The 8963-nt window shown below is 49.5% G+C and overlaps 1 pseudogene; it reads left to right on the forward strand.

The window, feature by feature from the left end:
- Window positions 1–2491: 2491 nt before the first annotated feature.
- Window positions 2492–4901, forward strand: LOC127300316 (lysM domain receptor-like kinase 4; annotated as a pseudogene).
- Window positions 4902–8963: the final 4062 nt, after the last annotated feature.

The following is an 8963-nucleotide window of genomic DNA, read 5'->3' on the forward strand; positions in this document are numbered from 1 at the left end:
ACTCAAGCGGATGCACCTACATTCACAACTTCTCCCGGTCAAGTTTAACTAAGTTTTTACCAAAAATTATTTACATGCAAAATACAAAATCAATATTATTAGATTAATAATGAAATATATATTCTTATGGTATTTACAAAATATTATATTTGCTGATAGTTTTTTCTAAAAGTTTGATCAAATTTTATTTGGTTTGATTTTCAAAAAAATAAAAATATATAAGGCTTAAGTTTGGGATGGAGGTAGTATATAGGAGTATGTTAGAAAAAGAAATGAAGCTTACGCCTGCATAAATGTGCATTTGCCTTATCGCTCTGACTGTTTGCTCTATCCATATTCTGGAAAATAGTGAGATTTTTCGGAAAGAGTGCTGCTATACACACGACAATTTATGTCCGATACCCGTACTATCCTTTGTAGCGCCAGCTTCCTTCACGTGGGCAACGGTTGGACTCTGCCTTTTCTCTTACCAATCCAAGCCCAGCCATATTTTCTCTTGTGCTAATCCTTCTTTCCGCTAAAAGGAATGCTGAAGAACTCAAGCCAAGAGCACACGCTTAGAAAATAGTCTATTAATGTTTTAATCTGATTTTGGGTTGTATTCAAATAAGCGAAAAAGTGGATGGCCAGCAACTTCGTCATTCCCTCCTTGGAAGCATCGCCAGATTTGCTAAGTTGGTTTGTCTCGTCAGCAGTTGCAGTGAATGTCGAGGCGGCAAGCGGTGGGACGAGATCAGCCGCCGCCGCTTCATCCTCTCGCCGGTCAAAATGGACACGCGGAGGGCTACGAGCGGGCTACCTTGGCGACGTGAGCTTCGGCAACCGGGAGTGAGGCGTCGGTCTGGACGATGATGAGGAGGACGAAGACAGAGGACCACGGCGATGACCTCTTCAACAACGGCGGGACGCCTGCTCCGCCGTCGGCATGAACCCGGAGGTCCATCCACCAAACCTCACGAAGGAGGAGGTGATCGAGCTAGCCATCACGCAAAACCATCTGGACGAGCTCGCCTAGTGGCACGGCCTCGCCGTCCAGCTACTGGACTCCGCATTAGCTCAGGGCAGGCCAGTGACACCGTCTGGTCACCCTGGTCACAGCCAAGCATGCACACCGCCAGCTCCTCCGATATTTTTTGACCTCGTTGACACCGATGATGAGGAGCAGGATGCTGTGGTGAAGGTGGCTACAGATCCCAGGCCGTCGAAGGATCAGGAGACGAAACATGTGGGTACGTGTCAGCGTGGCCAGAGGAGTCGTCGGCCTCCCCTGCGCCAGCAACGACTCGCGAAGCTGGATGGCGAGGCCGTCCAACATAGCGAGCTGGTCGAGCTCGCTATTGGCCACTGCGATGGCAATGACCTCATCCTCTCTAATGTCCGGCGGTTGGGTCTCCGGATCCCACGCCGGGCCACCGTCATCGTGGTCGCTGTCTTCGCCTTGGACATGGCCATCGGACTCGAACCTCATAAGAGTGACTCAAGCGGTAGTTCCGACCTCGGTACCGCTCTGGTACCGGAGCTTTTCCAGAAGCGAAGGCCACACGTCCGGTACCGCCAGCGGTAGTACCGGTTCCGCGGGGGAAGCGGTAGTAACGGCAAGACGGTTCTAGCTGGCGTGTACCTGGTGTTGAGGGTGGTAGCGGTACTACCGCTGCCAAGACTGGTACTACCGGTCATGCAGAAAACACATGTAGAAAATGTGCGCCGCCAGCGGCCCTTAAGAAGGCTCGGATATCACCTCGTCTTCATTGCCCTGCAATTGAAGCCGCTTCGACGCCGCCCACCAGCGCACGCACACGCACCGAAGGTGAGGCAAGCCATTAACGCGACGCAAAAAGCTTCAACGCGCCGCCCATCAGTTATGCCGCGCTGAAGACGAAACATCTGTGTGGCCCATCCGTCCAGACGCATTCACGGAGCATTCTTTTGGAACGCGTCTGCGTCTGACCGGACAGATCGAACACTATGGATCCCTTTACGTCGCCCCGTTAAAAATACCCTTAGCACATATGAGATTCTCATTGTGGCGCTCAATTTTGCTCTTCGTCCATGGCGGACTGATATATCCCAATCGCGGCAAGAACAAGTTAAATTGCTTCAGATCGGGATTTAGGGAACCATAAAAAGACGCTCAACAGTATTGCTGGTTTGAGTTTGGGCTTAACTTAGCCACTAGGGAGGGAAGGGGAATTAACTAGCACTAGGTCGTATACACATCGGATGGGAGTTGTCGTGTGTGAAGCATTTCCGTTTCGGAAAATAGTAAAGTTTTACTTTACGAGCCTAACCATCTGTTTTCCAGACGGAAGGTTGAGCATTGACCTCTACCGATAAGGCGATAACTGATCAACTATTCTACTCTGAAGAATCAACTATGATAAGGACATCACTGAATTATTTTGACTTTCCAGCAGGATCAAACCGTTGACTGCAACTTTGGCACAATCTTCCTCCTTGCCGTGGCCAAATTGCCAGCACCAACTGCATCATCGCAGCAGCTGCGTACTTCAACATACACATCTTTGACCTCTAACCACACCATATATAGCGATACTCCAAGAAGAAGAAGCACCGGCGATGGCGCCTCCGTCACGTGCCACGGTTGCCCTCTTCTTCTACGCGATCGGCGTCCTCCTCCTTTCCTGCTCGCCGCCCGCGCGGTCGCAGCAGCCCTACGGCTCGCAGATCGCCGACTGCGGCAGCAAGCACAACGACACTGGCCTACTGGGCTACTTCTGCGGCAGCGGCGCCCCGTCCTGCGAGTCCTATCTCACCTTCCACGCCCGCTCGCCCTTCTCTGACCCCGCCTCCATCGCCGCGCTCCTCGGTGCCGACGCCGCGAGCCTCGCCGCGGCCAACTCCGCCTCGTCGCCGTTCGCGCAGGGCACCAAGGTGCTCATTCCAGTGCGCTGTTCCTGCACAGGCGCAGCGGCGGGCGGGCCGCGGGTCCTACTACCAGCGCAACGCCACGTACGTGGCTCGCAACGGCGACACGCTGCTCATCATCGCCAACAACACGTTCCAGGGCCTGTCCACGTGCCAGGCCGTCGAGGAGCAGGGCCTCGGCGGCGCGGCGCCGACGAGCCTCCTCGCCGGGCAGAGCGTCACCGTGCCGCTCCGGTGCGCGTGCCCGAGCGCCTCCCAGGCCGCGGTCGGCGTGAGGTTCCTGGTGAGCTACCTGGTGGACGAGCTCGACACGGTGGACGCCGTGGCCGCGAGATTCGGCGTCGACGCCGGGAGCATCTTGGAGGCCAATCAACTCAAGAGCAACGCCACCATATACCCTTACACTACCTTGCTCATCCCTGTTAAGTCCCAGCCAAACATATCGCAACTCCAGTCACCGCCGCCGCCACCGCCGCCGGTAGCGTCTGTTCCGGCCACGAAGAGCAAGAGCCATACGGGGGTTTACATTGGCATTGGCGTAGCCGTGGCAGTTGTTGCCGTCATCGCCTCTGTTGTGGCTGCTCTTGTTCTGAAGGCGACGAGGCGGCGAGCCAGCACAGGTCCAACCACCGCCGGTGGTTTCGCCTACAAGGACGGCAAGGACATGGGCAAGCTGCCGTATGGAGTTACCGGCGACGAGGTCTCCATGACAATCAGCGAGGCGTTCTCGAGCCTGTCGGACATCAAGTCCTCCCTGAAGGTGTACACCTACGACGAGCTGGTAACGGCGACGGACGACTTCAGCACGGAGCGCCGCACCAGCGGCTCGGTGTACCGAGCGGCCTTCAACGAAGACACCGCCGTAGTCGAGATCGTGGACCACGACGTGTCGACGGAGGTGGAGATCACGAGGAGGATGAACCACTTCAACCTTGTCAGGCTCAACGGCCTCTGCCATCACCGTGGCCGGTGGTACCTCGTCTCCGAGTACGCCGAGCACGGCACGCTCCGTGACCGGCTCCTCGCCGGAGCCACGGGCGCGGCGGCGCCGCTGAGCTGGACGCAGCGGGTGCAGGTCGCGCTCGACGTCGCCGAGGGGCTCCGGTACCTCCACGGGTACGCGCGGCCGCCGTACGTGCACATGGACGTGTGCAGCGGCAGCGTCCTCCTGGACACGGCGTTTCGCGCCAAGATCCGGAACTTCGGCGGCGCGAGGGTCATCCGGGGAGGAGACGACGGAGACCAGGGCGATGTCCGCGAGCTGTTCACAATGACGAGCACCATCGCCGGCGCACGCGGGTACATGGCGCCGGAGTACCTGGAGCATGGCGTGGTGTCGCCCAAGGTCGACGTGTACTCCTTCGGCGTGGTGCTCCTAGAGCTATTCACCGGGAAAGACGTGGAGCAGCTGGAAGAGGATGGCGGCGGCGACCCGCTCGCCGGCTTGAACGCGCTGGGCGTCGACCGGAAAAACGATGAGGAACACCAAGGGGATGATGGCGCGGCGCTGAAGAGGCTGGAAGAGTTTGTGGATCCGGCGATGGCGGCTGGGAGCTGTCCCTTGGACGCCGTCGTCATGATGGTCAGACTGATCGAAAGGTGCGTCCAGCGCAACGAAGGGGCACGGCCGGGAATGGGGGAGGTCGCGCAGTACCTTCTGAAGTTGTCGGACATCTCGGGAGATAGCTGGCAGAGCTCGTCGGAATACCGCCAAAGATCCGTCAGCGAGGCGACCAGTGAACAGTTAGCGCGGTGACAATTAATCAGGATGCATGCTATGGGGTCCTCCTAGGAAATTTGATCCAGCGGAGTTCAGGCCCACGTCTACTTTAAAAAATTGCTTTGACTATTATTTTAGTAAATAAAATATGAAATATATGTGACAAAAGTTACATTATTGAAAAGCTTTTTTCATACGAATCTAATGATACAGATTTTGTAGATATAAATTATATTTTATTGACCAAATCAATGATCAAACTTTGTCTTAAACTGCGTGCATGCCTGTTAAACCGAGATGGAGGGAGTAAAATGTCAATGAAAACAGTCGGAGAAAGGGTGTGGGCTATTTTTCACCAGACTCTTCGTTCTTAGCCAGATGATGTTATTAAATCTTAGTGCAACTCATGTTATAACTAGCTCGAATCACAAAGCAAATCTAATAATGTATGACTTGATTGAACCGAGCTTAGTTAGCAAATCCTTCGAAAATATCATTAGTTTAGCTCATCTGCTATGTGCAAACCTAAAACTAATCATAGTGGAGAGTAACATATAGTAGTAGGAACATGTACATGGAAAAAGTTCAAACGGAGATCGGGCTACATGTAGCCCTTTATTTCCAAACACTTAAAATTTATGTTTCAAAGATTCAAAAAATTTGAATCAAAATTCTATGGATAGGTAATGATGTATATTACAATGGTGCAAAATCTCAATACAAACTACTTCATATTTTAGGCTACACAAAAGTAATAAATTATGATAAATTTTATAGTGAATAGTAGACATTTCAAGACTATAAAATTTGTTCGATTTTTCAATTTCGTGTAGCCTAAAATACAAATTAGTTTGCATTAAGATTTTACACCATTCTAGCATACATCATTGGATATCTCTAGAATTTTGTTTCGTAGTTTTTTGAAACTTCAAAGTACAAATTCTGAGTGTTTAAAAATAAATAGTTACATGTAGCTCGGCCTCCAAAACGCCATACTCCATGCACATGTTACTACTCTATGCTACTACCTCTATAGTGGGGTAGTAACATATGTGTGGTATCATGTAAGAGCATATTTATTAGGTTGTAGACCCATCTTGTCTTGGGAAGTGTGATGTTAGTGTAACATAGCTAGTTACCACCTCACTTTCTTTCTTCATTTATTGTCATGCTATGTCACCAAAATATCTTAGAATGTGTGATGTTGCTACCTATATTACTCTCACTATGAGTAGTCTAAGCCCTTGGGGTTCTAGGTATCCTCGATATGAGGCTTATGAACATATGCCTTATGGCAAAGTGGCTCAGGAGACTGGACGACCTTCCTGTTTGTTGTGGTGTTGGGTGCGTTTGTGCGATTTTGGTCTGTGAATCTTGTGTTGGCATATGGAGCATTATTAATTTAAAAGTTGGGTTCTACTCGAGCCTTCTCTCTATGTAAGTGTATTTTAACCTTAACCATTATTTTGGTTAACAATGACACCGGAACTATCGTGTGAACTAATAGTTTCTATAAGTGTATACACAGATTTTAGTCCACATACGAGGTTGTAAGGTGGTGAGAAAGGTTTTCATTCGGCATAGGGGGATGCGAGGTGATGAGATACCCCCAATTGATGTGCTCAACTAGTGACGGTGTTTTGTCTCTCTTCTTTAAAGAGGATGTTGCCAAAGCCACATATACACATCCTACCACATAATCTTCACACCAAAAATGCTGAGAGGAAGAATTGTTCCGAGAAGGTAGTAACGAAAGCTCCAGGCAACTCGGCACACAGCCCGGTAGGCCGAGTGCTGCTGCCGGAAATCTCGGCACACAGCCCGGCCCAACGGGTGCTGCTAGCGGGTTGCCCAAACAGAAGAAGATCTGAAGCTCCAGGGAAAATCGGCACACAGCCCGGCAGGCCGAGTGCTGCTGCCAGGCAACTCGGCACGCAGCCCGGCCTACCGGGTGCTTGATGACCCACAAGTATAGGGGGTGTATCGTAGTATTTTCGATAAGTAAGAATTTCGATCCCAATGAGGAGCAGAAGGTGTTGACAAGCAGAAGGACAAGCCGGTTTGTTTACTTATAATGACCAAACGTTCTTGAGGACACACGGGATTTTAGTCTAGTGCTTTCGCTACATATGGCTAATTAATCTTCATTGTTTTGATAAGTGTTGTGTGGGTGAACCTATGCTAATGCACCGCCCTTCCTAGGACTAATACATACTTGTGATTATACCCCTTGCAAGCATCCGCAACTACAAAAATGTAATTAAGATAAATCTAACCACAACCTTAAACTCTGAGATCCTGCTATCCCTCCTGCACCGATATACCAACGGGGGTTCAGGTTTCTGTCACTCCGGCAACCCTGCAATTGGCAAACGAATACAAGATGCATTCCCCTAGGCCCATAAAGGTGAAGTATCATGTAGTCGACGTGCACATGACACCACTAGAAGAATAACACCACAACTTAAATATCATAACATTGAATATTGCTCAACCATACTTCACTACTAACATTTAGACTTCACCCATGTCCTCAAGAACTAAACGAACTACTCACGAGACATCATATGGAACATGATCAGAGGTGATATGATGATGAATAACAATCTGAACATAAACCTTGGTTCAATGGTTTCACTCAATAGCATCAATAACAAGTAGAAATCAACACCGGGAGAGTTTCCCCTATCAAACAATCAAGATCCAACCCGAATTGTTACGGCGGTGACGATGTGCAGCGGTGGAGACGGCGGTGATGATGATGTAGATGATGACGATGGTGATGGAGATGATGTCCAGCTCGATGACGGTGATGATGGCGTCGATTTCCCCCTCCGGGAGGGAATTTCCCCGGCGGATCTCAGCCTGCCGGAGAGCTCTTTTCTCTCTGGTGTTCTCCGCCCCGCAGAGGCGGCTGTGACTCTTCGCGACTATCCCCCTCGAGCTTAGGTTTTCCGGACGAAGAAATACGCGAAGGAGAGGAGGCCAGAGGGGGCTGTGGGCCCCCTCCCCAGAAGGCGGCGCGGCCAGGCCCTGGCCCGCGCCGGCCTGTGAGGTGGGCCCATGGCGGCCCTCCTCGGCTCCCCCTTCTGGCTCCCTTCGTCTTCTGGAGAAATAGGAATTTTCATATAATTTCCGTAATTGTTGATCTTCCGAAATATTGCATTCTGACGGCGCTTTTTCCAACAGAATCCTGACTCTGGTGCGCGATCCTCCAATAATCATGAAACATGCAAAATAGATGAAATAACATAAGTATCATCTCCAAATATGAACTATATCAATGAATAACAGCAAATTATGATATAAAATAGTGATGCAAAATGGACGTATCAACTCCCCCCAAGCTTAGACTTCGCTTGTCCCCAAGCGAAACTGAACTCGGTAAACAGGACCACATGTTTATGGAGTGAAGAGTCGATAAATAAAATACGGACAAGAAGCATCACATTCATTCACACAAGACATTCTAGTAAACAACTTCCTCATATAATTCAACTTGAAACAAGTAGAAGGTAATCACAAATAAAGGTGCACAAGAAATCATAATTGGTGAAGGCAAACTTCGTTCTTGGTCAGAGAACAATTAATAGGTTATACTTATCTATCGAGCAGCGCTCTCATGTTAAAGTTTATATGGCACAACTTGCATACTCAATCATAATAATCTCCTCATAATCATTGATAACTTTCAAAGCTATATTCATTCGGATAAAACTTGTACTAAACAAGGAAGAGTAAAAGACATGATGAAGTAAATCACAATATAGATGGTTTGATCACAACAACTCAAATGCTTGCTTAAGATGGAGAGAAATAGGTTTACTGACTCAACATAAAGTAAAAGACAGGCCCTTCGCAGAGGGAAGCAGGGATTAAATCATGTGCTAGAGCTTTTCCAGTTTTGAAATCATATAAAGAGAATAAAAGTAACATTTTGAGAGGTGTTTGTTGTTGTCAACGACTGGTAGCGGGTACTCTAACCCCCTTGCCAGACAAACTCTCGAAGAGCGGCTCCCATAAAGTTTTATTTTAGGTTGGCACTCCTCCCAACCTTTGCTTTCACAAACCACGGCTAACCGAATCCTCGGGTGCCTGCCAACAATCTCATACCATGAAGGAGTGCCTTTTTATTTTAGTTTTATTTAGGTGACACTCCTCCCCTCCTTTGCTTTCTCAAGCCATGGCTAACCGAATCCTCGGGTGCCTTCCAACAATCACATACCATGGAGGAGTGTCTATGTATAAAGTTATGAAGGTTAATTAATCGGGGCTGGGAACCCCATTGCCAGCTCTTTTTGCAAAGTTATTGGATAAGCGGATGAAGCCACTAGTCCATTGGTGAAAGTTGCCCAAC

The sequence above is a fragment of the Lolium perenne genome, chromosome 5 (genome assembly GCF_019359855.2).
Source record: "Lolium perenne isolate Kyuss_39 chromosome 5, Kyuss_2.0, whole genome shotgun sequence".
NCBI classification, from domain to species: domain Eukaryota; kingdom Viridiplantae; phylum Streptophyta; class Magnoliopsida; order Poales; family Poaceae; genus Lolium; species Lolium perenne.